The sequence below is a fragment of the Papilio machaon genome, chromosome 4, assembly GCF_912999745.1.
Source record: "Papilio machaon chromosome 4, ilPapMach1.1, whole genome shotgun sequence".
In the NCBI taxonomy this organism is placed as follows: Eukaryota; Metazoa; Arthropoda; class Insecta; order Lepidoptera; family Papilionidae; genus Papilio; species Papilio machaon.
The window spans coordinates 6,972,332-6,993,436 of NC_059989.1; the positions used below are offsets into that span (position 1 = coordinate 6,972,332).

General features: G+C 34.1%; 1 non-coding gene across 1 annotated transcript; it reads left to right on the plus strand.

Moving 5' to 3' along the window:
* Positions 1–12,850: 12,850 nt before the first annotated feature.
* On the plus strand, positions 12,851–12,923 carry Trnar-ccu. Its single transcript has one exon. It is a non-coding gene; the product is annotated as a tRNA-Arg (tRNA).
* Positions 12,924–21,105: the final 8,182 nt, after the last annotated feature.

Genomic DNA, 21,105 nt, shown 5'->3' on the forward strand with positions numbered 1-21,105 from the left:
AAGTGTTTCTTCACGACTACATTCAGCATGTGCTATAGATATTTAAGTAAAAAGTAATGATTGTTATATTATTTTTACTAGCTTTCGCTAGCGACGCCGTTCGCGCGATATAAAAAAAAACTTAAAAGCAGCCTCCTATGTGTTCTACCAAACTATGTTCTACATCTGTGTCAAATTTCGTTAAGATCCGTTAAACCGTTACGAAGATACCTTCGAACAAACATCCATATATCCACCTAAACATTCGTATTTATAATATTAGTAGAGTAGTAGATTGTTGACATTCATATTTAAAATTAAATTATTGATTTATTTATTACATAAATTAAAATATTAATTACGTACAAGTTCTATTTAAATTCAATTTGTAATTTTACTGACAAATTATTTTTTGCGTATATTGGCAACATCGTAAATTAAACGGTGGTCAATATTTCTATGGCCACCTGACCTTGTACGTGGTGCCACAGCTTGACAACGAAAAGCAATTATGTTATTCACTAGAGATTGATGACGGTCGCTATATTGGAGGATGTTTGTCACTGGAATGAATAGATTTATGCCTAGATTTAATGTTACATACGAGTCCAGGGTAACAATATTTAAATTAAATGTAAAAATACATATGTCTTATTATTGAACATTATTTTCGATCCATTTTTATAAAGATTATGCAAAAACTATTTGGTAATTTGAGAAGTGAAACTCGATTGATATCGCTTCAAATTTTAATTGTAGAAATTATATCAACATTGTTTTAAGACTGTGCAGTCATAAAAATAGGATCGTTGGTTTCTGATACCAAAACCTCTGTATAAAACAGACATAATAAATATGTTTTCTACAAGGATTTTTTTCTCAGAAACCCACGGTTAATATTACTTACTTCTCTATAACAATGTGTAGCCTGATTAAAATGTGAAGCCAAGAAACTCCGAAATGGTTACATTGTTAAACTGTTACTTTCTAATTTATCGAAATTGTTTAATAAATCTGTAAACACGTTAAACACAATATTCCTTGGGACCGTACGATTGCGTGCTTTTCCTCGAAAGCCAATAGGAATTTCAATCAAAGTTATCGGTAATTCCGAGCATTGTAAAGGGCTTCGCATTGTGATCGAATACAGTTTGCTACCGTCGGCGTCGCCTCTATATTAAGATGGGTCCTATGTATAAGGGCCAAAGTAACAATTTGACTTTTTTGTGTTAAAAGCTACCTCTTAGTTCAGTTAACAACATACACTAAATAAAATACTAATTTACAGATGTAAATGTTATTTTTTACTAAGGTAAAAGGGCCTATACGGCTTATTTTCCTATATGATTGAAACTTTAAGTGCCTCCCCTGAAAAGTTGTCAATTTGCACATTGGCCCTTATACATTGGAGCCATTGATTTATACGAATTTGCCTCCGAAATTGTTAAATTGTTGACAATAGCTGCGTTCGTCGTGATGGAACTCAATTCTAAAGTTACTTTACAAGTTTATTAAGACTTAACAAAATTAATACAGACATTATTGTAACATCAAGAACAGTTAAACTTTTTAAGCTTTCTTCTGTTTCTTAGTCGTTTTAGTAAAGACTGGTCGTGGTCATCAAGTAAGTGCCGTGACCCGTTTAACTATACGCGTCAACTTTTCGGTCAATAGGTTCTATTTGACAATGGTTAAAATATTACATCGATTCAAATTAAAATTAACATATGCACCAAAAATCTGTCGGTGGCGCAATTGTTAAGCACTTGATCGGACCGGATCGAATCTACTAATTTATGCCCAAGTTTCATCCTCATCTTGTAGCAATGTGTTTTTCGATTTACGAATTCCATATGTACATTTATCCCACGTTCTTATAATAAAGGAAAACTTCCAAGAAATTGTAGAATTGAAGAAGAAGAAGAAGAACACATAGGCTATTTAATAAGTTTTTTTAATTCCGTGCGGACGGTGTTGCGGGCGACAGCTAGTTAAATAATAAAGCACAAACATATATTATTTTCTCATTTACGAGGGCGTAAGCCATAGTAATACTTGTTACTAGACGACCGTCTTATTTTCGGTTGTTTGAAATCACTTAGTAGTTGTTTCCATGGTAGAAGTGCGAAGCGAGCCACCGTACGATTGTTCGCAAATCTTTTGATGTAGAACAAAGGTATGAAGCCTTAGTTTCTTTCGAACTTTCTGGTTGTATGTTGAAAGGAAGGCCTTTAATCAATTACCGGATTGAAAATTGTAATAATGGACATAAAAAAAGTTTTGCAAAGCGTATTGAAACATTTTGTGTCCTTTCTTGCTTTGTCTCCTAATGCTATGAACAATCCGTTCAAGCCGTATGAGAGTTTTGTAATAGTATGCTCCATGGACGGGTTACCTTCTAGCACATTAATTGCGACTTTCTCCTTTTAAAATTACCAATAATATCGTATACTATTGGTTATAATTGGTATAAGTCAAAGCTTTAATTGACTATAGTCAAACGAGGATACGGTAAGAGCGGCGCGGCTATCGCGGTTAGTTCTCTCAGAATATATGTCAAACTTACATGACTATAGAAAATGGCATAAAAGAAAAAACATGACATGACAGACAGTACGAAAAGGAACTTGTGAAACTTTTTTAATTTTGCCAGGAGGGCGCTAGTGTGCTGTCTGAATTTACTTTGACTTACTTACTTACTTACTGGTTCAGATATCCTTGTCAGTCTCTATCATAATTTCCTTGTCACAATGTCCACAAATAGGTCCAAAAAGTCCACGAGGACAGCAGAATCATTAATCATCGCCATTTCTCAATGAAATGACGTTGACCTAGCTAACCGGACGAGACTATTGAGGTACTAGCAACAGTTTTAGTCTATTTTAAGACATTGTGAGAAATGAAGGACTTATATCCTTGTAGGACTATTTAAGGCGATGACAGCTTTGCGAGCTCGATTTTATGACTTTAAATTGACTTGGACACTTGCCAATTACAAGTTTTCGCATTTGTTTTAACATAGAGTCGTAACTACTGGGCCTAGGTATGATAATCTTATAAAATTCACTATACTGTAAGTTTAAGCTTAGCTTCATTACAATATTGTGTTAAACGTCCACTTCCCAAACCAACCAATTACTAGGTACTATGTTAATGATCAAAATTTCCAATCAATTCTTTGTGTGCGATAATTGTTAAAAAATTCATGTATTCGATCCAAATCCGATAATTGAAGTACTAAACATAATTTGTTTACATTTTCTATTTAAATGTGAAAGTAAGGTAATCATCTTACTTCTTACTAATATTATATATTATAAAGTTTAGTTGGATGGATGGATGGATGTTTGTTAAAAGTAATCTCCAGAATGGCTCAACGGATCTCGATGAAATTTGTCACAATATGGCGGAACGTAATGTGGAAGAATACATAGGCTACTTCATGTATTAATTGGCGCGGTTGGGCAAAAGCTAGTAATACAATATTTACTATAGCAGATTTTTTGAATTTCACAATTGTTACCAGCATAACTTTAATACATAATCTTAGTGAAAGCTATGAAAGACAAAACAGTGAACCACGTATTACTTTTACTCCCCTCTTAGATAATGATACTTTAAAAAAACAATGAGGAAAAAAAAACATAAAAAACTATTTTTAAATTACAAGGACGAAACGTGACAATGGCTGCAGTAGTTTCTACAGCAAAGGCACGGTAAGCGCTGCACAATACAAAGCTCGAAATAGTTACATCTGTTGGAAACAAAACAAAGGGGAAATTATTCCCACCGCGCGAAACTTATGTTTATTAGCAGTATATCTGCGTTTAATTGCTGCGCTTTAAAGCGCTGTTTATGTTAGCTGTAACAGTTTTATTTGTAATACAATTTTCGTTTACTAGGTATATCTTCATACAGTGTTACGAGCTCTAGAGTTTTACTATGAAAAGTTGAAACACAATAAACAAGGCTTTACAATGACATACGGTTTAATAAATTACGGTAGTTTTTTTAACAATATAATGAATACATTTTAGGCAATGTATTTTCCATTCATGTGAAAGACATGCTGACTAATAGAAGAATTAGAAATTAGTCCTTGTTCTGACAAGTAGGAATGTCTTCCAAAGTTTAAATGAAAAAGTAATTAAAAAAATAAATTAATATAATAATGAAGTGAATTTGTCACACAATAGTGTCGAACAGTTAATAAATAAATTATTTTTTTCTCGTCAATCTAGGCGACAACTTGAAACCACTTTCACATACATTGCAGCCGGTCGCTATTAAAAAAATAATAATAAAAATAAAACTAGACCTCTTTTAACAACTAGACCGATCTTTTCAAAGCGCAATTACAATTCGGTGAATAGCGAAACGCTTGTTATATCGCTAGTTGTTCGCGGTTCATTTAACATAAGACCGGTTCTATAGAGTAGCCCAGCTTGTTTGCACATAGGAAATAATGAACTGTGCACACACCGGTGGGACATAATGGTTGCACTGACCCTGAACTTGGCACACATTCTCACGATGTTGAATGCAGGGTGTATACAAAAGAATTACGTACTTTTATTGGGGAACAAAGGATGGTAAACATTGACGCACTAAGTGCACGCAATACTAATCGAACCTGCCATGTTTACTATTGGAATCCGAAGTTCTTGTCGACTTGTTTAAAGTTTATTATAGAAATTTCACTTGACAAATATTATGTTTAAGATACATGAAAGGAAGAACTAAATATCTGTAACCAAGTCGTGAAGCTGAAACTGCACGTTAAAAATCGCAGTTTATTTAGAGAGTAACCTCATTCCTGAGCGCGGTGTCTAGCGAAAGTAACATTTGGTGCGCCTATATAATTCTCATAGCACAATAAACAACCATTCCGCATGCACAGCTATATTGCAATCTACAGCATAACTTTTAAAATACTCACCCTTCAAATAGAATGTGACGTTGAGGTCGATATTGCACTTTTTCAGGTGGAAAATATTTTCGGGTAGAAACGTAAACATTGACAGTCCGAGTGATTAGACTTGCACATGAGAGTCGACGCGTATTGACGTAATCCGTTCGTTAGGTTAGGTAGCGGGGACGTTGCACGGCGGGCGATGGCGGAGGCGGATACATTAGGCCGAAATACTTAAAATATTGCAATATTTTGATGGGATTGATTTGGGGTTTAATGGAATTAGGCGATAGAAATGCGGCAAAGTCGGGGAATACGGAGCGTGCGCACTGCTCGCCGGGGAGTTACTGGCGTCGTCCGTGTGGCGGCGCTGCGGTGCGCGGGTATTGATAAAAGCGCAGGCCGCGCCGCGCCGCGCCGGGATGCGACGCCGAGCTTTCAGCACAACCTTGAACTCACGCTATCGGATGTTAGATAATACCTGTTTGGATATATTCGACTCGTGTAAAATAAAACGCATCCGTGACGTCACTGCTCTGACCATAAAGACATAGGAAACGGCGTCTTAAAATGTTAGTACAAAGAAAGTAACTACAGTTTCTTTATCCCAGCGTCGTTTCCAGCTTAAGGATCGCTGCAATTAAGTAATACCTTTGTGCAATTCAGGTGAATTTAGCATTCCCTTTAACATCCCTAAGTGAATTACTTTCAAGCCGCTTACGCTGCAACATTTTCTATTTGAAAAGAATTTACGATAATTGTTCGTTGTTAATGAAATTAAATTCAAACGTGCAAACGTTTGCGATGTTATTTAAAATTTGTTATTTACGATGGAATGTACGTATATTCAAAAATGTGCCCAAATTCAGAACTGTACCGCTAGGAGTTTATGATAATAATTAATACAATGCTCCCTTACGCATAAATAATAATTAAATTTAAACAATTTAGTGGAACCTATTGAAAATATAATTATTTAGGACTTGAAAGGGAAGTGTTTAAAGGATCATGCGATCTTTGTACGTCAATGACTTGGTATATGAATATTCATACGCCAAGGTGTCAACTGATATTGTACGAGGAACGTGACCGGAATCATAATAGTGAATTAATTAATTTAATAACAGAATTTTGGGGAATTTAGGAAACGTCTTTGTTAATTTCCAACTTCATTATCTTTGTTAAGAAGCAATTCAATTAATATTAAGAAAGTACTTTGTGATTTGTTTACAAGTGTAAATAATGTTTTAGATACCGATTCAATGCAGATACAAAATAAAACTTATGAACACACTTAGCGCCATTCTTCTATAAGTTACAAAAGACTAATAATAAAATATTGAAATAACTTTATACTAAATCTAACAACAAACCAGTAAGCTATCATTGTATCCATAATAAGACGTTCAACAAAACGGATTATTTATTCCGATCATGAATAGAAGATAGTTAAATGATAGAAAAAAGAAATAAAATGTCACCATTTTAGGAAAAACAAACGTCAAACATTCGATGTGAAACTCCACGAGTTAGATGCTGTCTGTGAATACTAAATCAATTTTATGACTCCTCCGGTCACATTATCCTCAGTCGATCAGATTGTGATCATACTCAATTCGTACATCGCATAGAATTTAAAAACTTAGATCACGGATGATAAATGGATAAATGTAAGAAATTATATCTAATTTTAAATGTTCCTTGAGTAATAGTAATTCGAAGTCAGTTGCGGTAGATAGTTTGGATCTGTGAATGCTATCTCGGTACAGCAAGATCGGGTAACATTTTTGCAAGGTCAATCTCGTAACCAACATCGAGCGAATTAATCTGAAGGATAGGAAGGCATATGAGCGTACAAAGAAGCTTAGTTAAGATTTTTCAAACTAAATCTAAACTTAACGCCTCCCTTAGACATCACTTGAGGGCTCTGAGTGCGGTTGTTCTATGAGATTTTCATAATTTGCCTAAACTAAGGGTGAGAGTTGATAATTTGCCGTTAAAAAAAACAATTTTTTCCAAAGAATAACTAAGAGTCATCGTCGTATAATGGATCTGACAACTATTTCGGTATGCTTCTAATTCTTTTTCGTTTTAAACCTTCAGAGTCCTGATCGTTTTATAAAGATACAATTAGTAATCGTTTCTGTGAAGAACGAATCAATTGACTGTCAGGGATAAACCCATTTGACGATTATAAAGACGTCAGGCGAAATTAAAATAATAAAGATAAAAAAAAAAACATTTTTTTTATTTAAGTTTATGAGTATTTTAAATCTTGTTAACTCTTTTATTAAGATCGATAATGTTTATATAATTAGAATAGGTTCAACTTCAAAGCATTTTATTAAAAACATATTAGGCAAAAATTCTTACATGTTAAAACTAAGCTCGCAGTCCAGTATGCTAATATAATAGTATACCGTTAATTTAAAATAGCAGTACAATGCAATATCGTTTGTATTGTTAAATCGATCTGGTCAATCTGGTGTGTGGTGTGGTGTGGTGCGCGCCTAATGAACGTCGCCCGCCGCGCACGCGCACGCTCCTATCGACCATCACCGACATTTGCATTAGAGCCAGGCTTGCTTACCGAAAATGTTAATGATCCTTTTAATCTAGGTTTTCTTTTTCACCGACTAGCTGTTGATATAGAAGTTAGTCTTTTTATTTTATTTTTCGTTAGTTTCAATGTTACGTTACTTTTATTTAAAACACTAGCTTTTACCCGCGACTCCGTCCGCGCGGGATAAAAAATAGAAAACGGAGTAAAAATTATCCTATGTCCGTTTCCTGGTTCTAAGCTACCTGCCCACCAATTTTCAGTCAAATCGATTCAGCCGTTCTTGAGTTATAAATGGTGTAACTGCCACGACTTTCTTTTATATATATAAAGATAAGAAGACTTGAACTCGTGCATTTAAATGGTTTGGTTATGTTATAACTGACCTGGGTTTGAACATTTAGTATATGTTAGGATATTAAAACAACGATATTTATTTTGTCACATTTAAAGAATCTTCTCAAAAATGTTTTCTCTAAATGTTTTCAAAGGCCTTCAATTTATACGTCTGCTCGAATATTTCACGCCGTACCTCGGTCGCCTCGGCGTGACCTTGAGATGTTGCACTTGAGCTCCCCCTCCCCCTACCTCTACCGCACGCCTTCACCTCTCATACCCTAAGTTTCAGATTTAGTTAGATCTCCCAGTGAACACTACCCAGACTTGTATTAATGCGATCATTATTCACTAACTTATCGCCGGCAAAACGTTCGTGACAGAAATAAGCCTATTTAAGGAGGGCATTCTAAGGTCCGACTATTATGGGCATTGTAAGAAGGATATATATTAACAATATCATGATAATTTTTATATTATAATATCACCATATAATGCTTAGATTTAAGCACACTGCTGCGAAAGCGAAAGAGAACGGAAACGAATCCAATTTTGATATGAACCAAATTTACGATTTATGTTCCATGTTCGTTTCGTTTTCTTGTCTTTAGCGTTATGCTTTTCTTTATACTCAGTTTTCGCGGCTCTGCGCTACAAGGATTTATTTATAATTATATAACTCCTGCTATCAGACTTATTAGGAGTTTGCTTTTTGTCAAATTGACAAGGGTCAAACGTGAAGTCTTCAATCAACGTCAAGCAATAATGGTAAGTTGGTTCGTAGTTCGTAGATTTAAATTAGATATCAAATGAAGAAGCAGTAACCTACAGTATTTATGAGTAACAAAATAGTATTGTAAAAACGATTTGGTTCATGTGGCTGTTTTGTAATTTTTCCTTTATGCATCCTAAAGTCTACCATCTATTTAGTGACTTCGACTGGTTTTACACTTAGCACTTGCAACATTATTTATGTAAAAGATTAAGTTTTAAGCATTTATTTGTTAATTCAATTTAAATGTTAATTTACAAAAAGAATAATTCTCCGATCATTAAGATCCAGGCAATTTATAAATCCAGCGGTCATCTCGCATAGCCCGAACTACAATATTTTAGCTGATGTCTTTTTCTTTTTCTCATATAAAATGTTATTCACGCTTAATGGCCCTTGAATTCGATACAATTATCGACCACGACTGATTTCAAGCATTGGGTTTTTGGAAACGTTCGGTTTGGCTTTACAAAATAAAGTAACACGGAGTAAATCATTTAAGTATTAAGTTAACTAGTTTTTTTTTAATAATAGGTTTTATAAAAAAAATTAAACTTTCAAACATATGTATAATAATATATTAGATTGTAACATACATGTACTTTATAAATTTTCATTATAAATCTCTTTATTTTTAATATCATAAGATACTAAAAGCAAAGAAAGATAAATCAAATCATTTTTTTTTGTTTGTGTAGCGATTTCAACAGTTATACAGAAAATAAAAATAAATCAAATGAAATAACCAAAAACAGTACTCATCGCAAACCCACGTATGAACTGAATTAGAGTATATCCACAAAAATATTATTTCGAATGAAAGTTTTATTCGAATATTTGAGATATTAGTGGTTCACAATAAGCGACCGACCATTACGGTGATTTAATAGCGCATTTCTCTCAAATAGGCGTCAAATGCCGCGCGAGAACAAAAACATCGTATAATGATTCACGTTCTGCAATGATAAATACCTTACCGGCGAAAGATGGAGTCTCTCAGGCGATGTCCGTGTTATCCCAACTATACGACCAAGCTTATAGACCCCTCTTGTAACTTTCGTATATGGCTTAAGTGTATGTTTTGAAAATTCTGCCGAGTTTTATTTCGATGGTCGATTAATTTTGAAAAGTAGATTTCTAGTATTGAGCTATAAATCAAATATCAAGAGAGTTGGGGATTTGTTTCAATCAAATGTACTTAAGTCATTATCATCATCAACCAACCCTTTTCCCCACTAAATAAGTGTTGTTTTTAAAAGCACTCAGTACAATTTTGTTATTGAAACTTATTAATAACTAGCAGTTACCCGCGATTTTATCCGCGCGGAATTAAAAAACCTAGTCATACGGGGATCAATCAAATCGGTTCAGTAGCTTCGGAATCTATTCAATGCAAACAAACAATCAAATTCTTTCTCTTTATAATATTAGATAATATAGATAATTTATACTAAGTTTTTTTTTACATAGCGATGTAATTTTCTTCGATTTTTAAACTTTGAAGGATGTAATTCACATTTTATATTCGTTAAACATGCACGTTATCACTACGCCTAATATCTAATTTATCGTGGGTTTCTAAGAACAAAATCTCTATTTAAAACTAATTGTTATCTCTGTTTTGTAAAGAATAATGACAGGCATGACGATATTTTTTACAGAGATTGTGGTTTCAGAAATCCAGATGTTTCCTCTTACCTACGATTGCTAGTACCCCTTTATCTGATACTAATAGGATACTTCAAAGGTTTTCATTTACACTTTACAGTCTATAATTTTGCTCAATACGACACAAACTAGACTCTGTGTCTTCATAGTCATAAATACATTAATAAATAAAAAAGTAGGTGTTACGTAACAGTGTGAGTCAGAGACTCTCCCCGTGGGCCCCATGCATTAGACGCCCGAGCATCCGCGCCTTACCTTTTATAAAATTTAAACTGTTCCATCGGCAATACATGCACGGACGTACGGAATATCAATCGCTTATTACCAATGCTAACTGCGCGGCAAATCCCCAATGATCGGCGAGACATTAGGGAATATCATTGTTTTCCTGCTGTATACCAAACTCGACACGCACTGTGGCGATACTTGAGTATATCGGACACGGTGAGACACCGTGCGACATCTGTGTCAATGTCGGATCGTGCGAGAAAGAGATGCGTGCCCGACACGTGATTTCGACTTTGTTTTTTTAACATTGCACCAATATCTCACAAACAAAACGGAATCTTGAATTATTGCTTATGTAACGGTAACCTGTGACGATTACACAGGTATAAAGTGAAACATATTATGTATTTCCTTAGAAAAGAAATAGGAAGATCTCTTTTAAATTCTCTGATTAACATGTTTCTTTGAAAGTAGATATCGTTGTCTTTTATTCTGTGTTATATTTCGGTATTTTGATCAAGGATAATTTAAATATTCTTAGCATACTTTAAGAAAAATGTAGAGACAACTTGCAAACGCATACTGTGCAATTGTGCACTATACGTGTACGTAAATGAGACTTATTAAGTTGATTTTTTTGCCGCTTCTATGAATATTTTGACGATAATTTGGAGGGCTTCAGTGCCCACTAAATAGCATTTTAATGTTCTTTTATTAGTTTGAGAATAACAAATTTAGCTACCTAAATAATAAAAGAACAAATTATGTTAACAGAAGTATCTAATTGTGACATGTTCCTCATATAAAGATATGAATTACAGTTTAATATTGACGAATAATGATCAGGATCAGGTGATTCTTCGAAGTGCGTTCCACCGAAGATCCTGGATCCCCGCCTGTGGCACTAAAAGATGACCACCGAGGGGTAATTTTAGAAAAAAGTTCTAAGTTCAAATTCTATTGACATTACAGACCTCACCGAGCTACGATCTTATATTTCAATACTTTGTAATGGAATATTTTAATGGTAATTGTTAGAAGAATGTTCGACAATTTCGGAGCGTTCTGGCGTCACACCGCTCGCGCTCCAGCGCCGCCTCTTTACATACTCGATTATGTTAAAAAGTTCGGCCCGCATTTCAATCAGTAACACAACACACGCAGTGGAACAGATCAACAAAGAATTTCATTTATTTACGACTAATTTCCACGACGAAACATATCACTCGAGTACGTACATGGAATACGAAACGCGTGTTATTTTGTACATTCAGTGGCCATATTTATATCATGTTCCGCGAAGTATTTTATCCTAGTCCAATCAGTTGTACACCTTGCGAAAGCAAAGTTAAATCGTAGTTAATATTTTTAACACTAAAATGTATTTTTTTCCAAGAAAAGAACTCAATTCGAGACATGACAATTCTAACTGAAGTTAAGATAGTAACACTCTTAGTGAGGCATTTATCCTATGTTATGGTATTATATTTGATAATTTGTTTACAGCCCACATTTACATTTTTATTTATGCAGAGTATAGCTTCGCATCTGCAACTCGCCGCGTGTGCAAAGGCCAAGACATATTTTGCATTATAATAAGTTGTTGCAAGCCAAGCAGTGACAATGCAGTTGTATTGCGAAATGTACCAACTTGGTTTGCGCTTAACTCATTATGTGAAGTAAAAACAAAAATAAAATTAGTGTCAAGTTCATAAGTTACTCAAATATATTATTGGTTTCTGCAAGTTCAAAAATATGCCTTATAGGTTCCGTTAGGAACAAAACTATTAATTAAATTCAAGAGGTACATTTTTTCCAGCTTTTTATTTGTTTTACGTTGTAGCACGGAGCTGAAGTGGGTTCTTGCATATTTGCCGTAGTCACTGATTGACCTGAATCGGCCTCCCTTTGTGGCATTAATAGCATCGCCGTTGCTTGGAGCGCCCTCCACGGGGCAAGCACTCTCGAATAGCGCGCGCTTGCACTACCCATGATCATGACGTCATCGGACCCTTACAGTATTTAACAATCACAGAGTGATTCTGAAATTCAGTTCATAATCCATCAGCAAATTAACTACTAAATGAATAATTCAAAGGATTATTTTGACAAGCTATCATTAAAAATGCCACTAATTCTGTTTACATTATCTATATATCTGTCTATTAATCGCAGTATTCCTAAGTTGTTTCCTTATTATTATCAAGTAAGACGTAATCCGAAAAAAAAGGTGGCTTGTAAGTTTAACTTAATAATAATTGATATTATGATTGTTTCATTTCTTTGGTAACGTTATGTACGTATATATTACAAAACGTATATTAAAAACAATTAAATAAAACTGTGTAACAAAGTTTATCAATCGTGTTTAAGTATTTCAACATATTTCGTAACAGCCCCTGTGGCCTAATGGATAAGGCATCGGCCTCCTAAGCCGGGGACTGTGGGTTCGAGTCCCACCAGGGGTAAATTGTGTCTAATTTTTTAAACCTAATTTTTTTTCATTAACGAAATAAACGCTAAAATACATACAACTTTCAAATGTTTGAAGCTAATTTACATAGTTTTCGATGCGAAACAGAAATATAAAAATGTTTTCACAAAAATTAAAAAATACACAATATTTTTTAATTTTTTTCGAAATTTAAAAATAAAGTCAATATAAATATTACTAGGCTTTATCAAGCGTACATCAATACTGTACCTACCTCAAGTTTAACGGCCGCACGCAGACAGACGCGTCACCGTGTATACACAGGCGTGCGTGCAGTGCGTGTGTGCGGCGTCTGCGACCTTGCCAAGGGTCGTCTGGTCCCTGAAACTCACTGAATTACGACGATACGGCCCACGGGTAGAGTGGCCATTCTGAATCGAGACTACGCAAATATTGATCTACAACATAACAAATCTCCCACATTATGTCTATTTTTAATATATTTGTACTCATATAACTACACACGTAACGATTGAAAGGAAATATAAAAATAAATAAATCTAACAACATAAAGCATTTTCTTTTGCTTTTCAGGATACTAAGAAAACAAGAAAACGTTTCCAACAGTTTGTATATATTTTAAATTTATTATTACGGTCAGGTTTAATAAGTTTATACATATAGCCCTCTAATAGTAATCATAGTTAATTTGTTGGAAGATTTCCACTAAACACTAGAGATAGAAGTGCGTTCGTCCGAGTGTATTCACTTGAGATATGAACGAGCCACGTACGTGACTTGTATCTGATCTAATAGCCTAATAAACGTTGTATAGAGCAGTTTCTAGAGTACTCTAGGAAAATATAAGTACTCACTTCCCTCTCCACTAACGACGATTTTTTTGTACTTCCTATATTATTATAAATTTTTCATTATACTATATTATCGATTCATATTTCAGCTGCATGCTCCTGTTCATTCTAACCGTGGGTTCTCACCAATGAAACACTTATGACAAACACAATAACACTCGAATTTTACGGTAACTGCAACCGAAAAGCCTATATCAGGTCAGTATTTAGTCTTTTATTTATTTTTTATCCACATACTAGCTGTCGCCCGCGACTCTGTTTGCGCGGAATTAAAAACTAAACATAATAATTAGCCTATGTGTTCATCCAGACTATTTTCTACATCTGTGCCAAATTGCATCAAGATCCTTTGCGCTGTTCCGGAGATACCTTCAAACATCCATCCATCCATTCTAAACAATCGCACTTATAATATTAGTAAGATTTAAGTAATATTGCAACACATGATTCTTAATAATTTGTTATTAAAATTTAACATTTTTCAGGATACGTATTTGATGGCAACCCTATTGTAGTAAGAGGTGGAAGGGAAACCGCTGCAGGCGGGATCGATATTCAAATATCAATCGTAGACAATGCGTCAATTTTGATTATTTTCGTGTTGTTTCAGAGACAAAGAGACGATAAATACATTTGTATCTATTTTGACACCTTCTTTACCTTTTTATCAAACCAACGAATAACATACGAAGCAGGTACGTCTTGTGTGAAATATATTTCCAAATACAACGATATTTTACACAAACGACTGAAGACATAATTATATTTATCTTCTAATAGAGAATTAAAAACATAAAGAAGTTAAAAGAACTAAACGCATAATTAACGTTAAGTTAACTGTCTTCTTAAATACCATAGTAATTTTTTCAGATTATTTCAATGACTCAATGTTTACGTTTGAATTCGCGTGTCATATTCTATGACCTACCTCAATAGATTCTATGAAAAATAAGTTAGTCATCAAAAGATTTTGTAATATCTATTTTTGGTGTACTCACGAAAATGTTTATTAATTAAAGGTCATTGACCTGATAAACCTGCGTGTCCTAAGGCATTATATTAATACCCAAACATAAATCTAATGTAACAGTTTTAAATATACAAAATCCTATTGCTGTGTTTGTTTGAACACGATAAATAAAACAAAAAGTAATGAGTGAATTTAAAATGCAAGTGGAAGTAATAAATAAAAGGATGTCGCCCGTGACTCCATCCGCGCGGAATTAAAAAACTTCATTAGTAGCCTATGTGTTCTTCCATACTATGTTCTACATCAATACCAAATTTCAGCAAGATCCGTTGAGCCGTTCTAGAGATACCTTCAAACAAACATCCATCCATCCATCCATCTAAACATTCGCATTTATAATATTAGAAAGAAGTAAGATTATATAATTTTAGTTTCCTGGAATATGCATCGGGCTAATAAAAAAATGCGTTAATTATATTTTGGCACGTAAATCCTGGGTAAGTCTATAGTATAAAGGCCGTACGTAAGTCACAAGGACTACGTAAATGACCTTATCGCGGCCAATGAACGAGACGACTTTGAAACAGGACGGCGGCGTAGGCCTCACACCACCGAAATGCCTCCGTACACCCTTGAGCCCCTGACGAACCACCCTCTAAGAGATTACAGGGAGACGATTCTACCAATACAACTTACGTAGTAAATGCACACAAAGCAGAGCCTATCAAACTTTTATATTTTTACTTTTATATTCAGTTTTTGCCAATAAATTTTAAATTTGTACAATTGGCGCAGCATTCATTGATCAGTGGATATTTACTGACTCTTGATTTCACCAAAGAACAAACTTACTGCTGTAAATTATAGAGATATTCTATGTTAATTTTACAAAAAACTAGTTGTCGCTGTCGTCTCAGACCGCGCGAAATTAAAAAAAAAAAGGTAATAAGTAGCCTATGTGTTCTTCCAGACTATGTTCTACATCTGTGCCATATTTCATCAAGATCCATTCAGCCGTTTCCGAGATATCTTCGCACAAGCATCCATCCAACCATCTAAACATACGCGTTTATAATATCAGTAAGATATCGACGCTGGAAAGCATAAACGCTGTAACCCTTGAAATCGCGGGATATGTTTTTCACACATTAATAATTTCAACCATTATCAAACGATGATGATTTTATAATAGGTTAGCACAAACTACACAACATTGCTAAATACCGCATGCTTGTAGGCGTATCAGCTCACGAGTTATCATTTTTTGGCTCCCCTGTAAAGTCCATACTTTCGGGGTTACAGCGTCTACGCTTTCCAGCGTCGATATATAGAAAATTAATTATTTTTTAACTTACCAAGGCCACTTTTTAAAATAATATTGAGAAATAAAAAAACAGCGCCATCTATATTATCAGCTTAACATTCTTATAACATTGCAATGAAAAATAATTTGCTTGATTTAAATTTGAACTTATGAAAATTTTCCACGCTAGATGGCGTCCAAAGCCTTTTGTGATGAACTTGTATTATTCCTTGAATATTAACAATTTTTCCTACAAATTGTAATTATTGGAAAATATTGCCATGGTTCAAATTAAGATAAGCTTTTGTGGAAACTTGCATGCAATAATAATAATAATAACTGGAAACCTAGTGTTTGGTGGAGCAGATTGATGCAAATCAGTAGGCAGGTTGTGGGTTCGAATGTCGTTCACGCACTCGGTTAATTCACTCTGGCAAATCTATATAAACAGTAAAGCTTGCGTTTCATTATTAATAGACAGAGACCTAAAAATAGCGTCTGGAAATAGAACTCTATATTTTTTTTATTACACGATTACTACACCAAAACGTCTCCTATAGTTAAATACCTAGGTTGAAATAATCTTGATTTTTTTAATTACCTTTAAATAGTAGCCTACATATAAAAAGCGTATTTATTGTTATTTAACCTTGATTTGTCAAATTGCTGTAAAATAGAACGGTGCGATATACTTTAATAGTGAATTAGTTAAGGTAGCTGTTTTATTGCTAAATCAAGGGCAACAACCGGACCTTATTTTATTATGTATAACATATTTACAAACAATCTCTTTAACTCTAGCTCAAAACGTTTACTATTAACTCTACGTTTAACTTAAAGATGACGATTTTATGAAAGATTTTTTATAGAAAAGGTGTAAATGCTAACATATTGGTGTGTGAAAAACAATGTAATCTAATATATAAAATTCTCGTGTCACAGTTTTCGTTCCCGTACTTCTCCGAAACGGCTTGACCGATTCTCATGAAATTTTGTGAGCATATATATTCAGTAGGTCTGAGAATCGGCCAACGTCTATTTTTCATTTTTTTTAACCGCGCGCGGACAGAATCGCGGGCGACAGCTAGTAAAATCTAATAGAATCGTATCAACAAGGAAACTACACTAAAACTATGACATCTAAGTTGATACAACAATCTGAGTGTACGTACTTATTCATATTCTGGAATAAGTACCAAATAAGTAGCAATAGTTTGAGAAAAGGCATTCATTCTCGGGATGATAAATTCTTTTTTTATTATTTTTAACATAATTCCAATTTGACGGGTTTCATATTCCGCGTATTCCACACAACGTGTGGGTTTGTCCTCATTCACTGCCGCCTTTCGTTACTTTTGTGTGTGTGTGTGTCACAAAACTTTTTCCTTGAAGTGATTAACTGACTTCCTCTACGCGGTATTGGTCAAAACACGCACAATTGCCCATAATCTTGCTAAACGACTGCAAACTTGATAACATAACATTTAGGGAGCATTAAATAATTTGTCCCAGTTACACAATCGGGCGGATATTTTTGATTGCGAAATTAGACGAGATAGTTAATGAAAAAAGAAGCCGAATAAATCTAGTTTAATTTAAATGTTTAATGATTTGAAGAGTTGTAGTAGTTATTATTAGTATAATAAATTATAATATAGAGCGTCTGTGGCTCAGGGGATAAGCACTTGACTTGCAATTTGCAGGTCTTAGGTTCGAATCCCGCCATGTACCAATGTGTTTTTCTTTTTTTTTTTACATATGTACATTTATCTGATGTTCTTACGGCGAAGGAAAACATGGGGATGCAACCTGCACATATCAGAGAAGAAATTCAAAGATATATGTGAACACTGCCTAGTTAACCCTAACTTAAGGTAGGCTCCGAGCCCCTCGGTGGGGACTTATAGTGAGTGATAGTGATATATCAGCATCAGCTGTCAATGTTTGTCAAAGTTTAATTTTTTTGCCCAATAACTTAAATGCGTAGGGACTTATATCAATTCGTCAGGAAAACAAGTGATGCATGGATTTTTTTAAAAATGATTTTAAAGTATTTGAATACAAAGGTCTCGCTCAAGATCGATTTTTATGGCAGCTTGTATTAAGGCCGGACTAAAATGAAAGATGGTACATAATGGTAGTAGATAAATTATAACGTTATCAAAAATTCGTCTATAACAATATAGTTAGATTATAGTCGAAGTATCCTACAAATTCACACCCTTATATTCTATTATTATTTTACTGTGTTTTTTGAAGAAAAATCACTTCAAATTATAAAAAAAAAACTTTCTGATATCTGTTAAAAAATAAACTCCCTGCAAAGAACGTAACAAGTTCTGATAAATAAAATTAATACGATGTCCCGGATACTGTGTTATTGATTACGTTTTACTATAACATGGTTTGTGAAATATGTTCTCGTATATTAAGGATCTGTGCGGTCACCAATGTAAGTGATGCAATAAAGCGGCCGCGATGCGTTTGCGAAACGCCGCTCCGCGCCGATCGCCTGCACCGACGACTGCCGCCTCTGTCACTTATGCAACACTTTCTTTCACAGCTAAACGCTCGATTAGATTTTATGTTAATTATAAATTATATTTTCATATTGTCTCAACATTCGTATACGTGTTTTTTGTGCGAATTCAATATGATCTGTACTCGTATAGAGATAACAATAATGAAAGATTTATAAGCTAAAACAAAAATTATCGTTCTTTTACGTAGAATCAAACCGTTGCGAGATGTTGCCGCAAATGTAACAACGACGATGAGTTTTAACCTTGAGAGGAGCTTTTAAGTTCATTTGTAAATATATTTTTTAGCAGATTGGGGTTTCTAGGAGCTTTAAATTATTTTTTTGTCTTAAGATGATGTGGTAACTGCGTAGAAGTTGGCTTCTACTTGATCTTATTACCATCATTAAATGGTATGTGATCACGCTACGTGCTCAGCGTCAGTATTGTGACGTAACGTCATTACTCTGGCTGAAGCGCGTTACGAGGTTGGACAATGGAGCCGCATCAAATAAGAAAGGTGCTCTTTGCATAAGTATGCTGTTAAAAAACAAAATGTATCTTGAAATGCTTCCGTTGTTCTACTTTTTTTATCTCGTTGACTTAGAAAAGTAACTAGATCTACAATGAACTTGTAACATTTGGCGCGATCTCACTTGGTATTTTAGTGCGGTAGTATGTCCTGCGAATAAAAAAAATATTTTAACCTTTTTAAATGTAGACCACAAGTATTGGAAATATATAATAACGAGCGTCAATACCATTGGTTATAACCAGAAAATTGATTATATAGGTACATAACTTGTCGCATGATTGTTATTTTTATTGTTACAAAAAAAAAAATATATATATATATATACAAGGTATTTCCCCAAACAACTTCGTCACTAGATTCTGGTCGATACAAAACTAAAACTGCAATATTGATAGTATTAACAAGTAACCTTTAATATTTGTATCGTAATTGACATACAATGAGATGAAGTTAGTATTAATATCTTGTTATTGGTTTTCCCAATAAAATCACGTATACAAAATCATATATAAGTAACAAAATCACCCAGATAACAATGTGTTTTGATAATATAATATAGCAATTAGGTATTTAATCGTAAACAAATGAACTCATTTTACCAATACAATACAATACAGTTTAAAGTTTAATAGGTAATATCTAATATATAAAATTCTCGTGTCACAGTTTTCGTTCCCGTACTCCTCCGAAACGGCTTGACCGATTCTCATGAAATTTTGTGAGCATATTCAGTAGGTCTGAGAATCAGCCAACATCTATTTTTCATTTTTTTTTAACTGCGCGCGGACGGAGTCGCGGGCGACAGCTAGTATAAGTATAAATCACTGGTCATAAAATAAAAGGATATTTTTATAGTAAAAAAATTCTCATAGGTATATTTCTAGATAAGTCTAGATTTTAATCAATCAGGATATAATTGAATTGTTATGAATAAATTTAATTTTTCCACATAATGAGTGGAGTAGTATGTAGTATGTACTATACATATTGACTAAGTGAGGCCTTCTATAGTCATTGCATGCACATTTTATGACACATACTTGACATCGTGTTTGTTGACTCTTACAATATTGAGAGAGCTCACGACACAGTAAATTTTATTTCCTTTGCTCTTTTTCGGACACCAAACTTGTGTATGATGAAATGCGTGCTGACGCATACTTTGTTGCACAGTCGCCTGCACGAATAATTTTTATTATAATTTAGCCCTGGGTATTTACTAGGAATTAACTATTCGGGGTTCTTGCCTAAAATATTGTTAAGCTAGCTGTCATCCGCGAGACGTACGCACGGAATTAATAAGAAAAAAACTTAATTAGTAGCCTATATGTTCTTCAGGCTGTGTTCTACATTTATGCCAAAAAAATCCATACATACAAATATTCGCATTTATAATATTAGTAGCATATAGTATATTTGGTTTTGAACCTGTATTCAAGGACATAGTCTTAAAATTAAAATAATTAATTGGTAAAATAAACAATTAAATAATTAATTAAAATAAATAACACTAATAATTAAATAACCTGAAGCGTGAAAAAGCATTCACGAGTCATTAATTTGCTTTATTATATATATTTATGTCAAACTAGCTGTCGGCCGCAACTCCGTCCGCGCGGGATTAAAAAAAACGTAAAGCCTATATGTTCTTCCAGACTATGATTTAGGTACATATATGCCAAATTTCATCGAGATCCGTTGAGCCGTTCTGCAGATACCTTCAAACAAACATCCATCCATCTAAACATTTGCATTTATAATATTAGTAAGAAGTAAGACATATGAAATATTAAAAGTATCAAAGTTAAGAGCGTTCTCTTGTTCTAGGAAATGGATTATTATGAAATGATATTACGAAATCTGTGCCAATGTAATAATCGTAGGATGCGAATAGTGAGTCGATATAATGTTGTACGAATGCTGATAACGATTATGTTTATGCTGTTTCAGTATTACGGCAGCGCACGCGAGCGTTTGCGATGCTCAGTCGACTCAGTTTGCTCAGCTCACGTGAGTT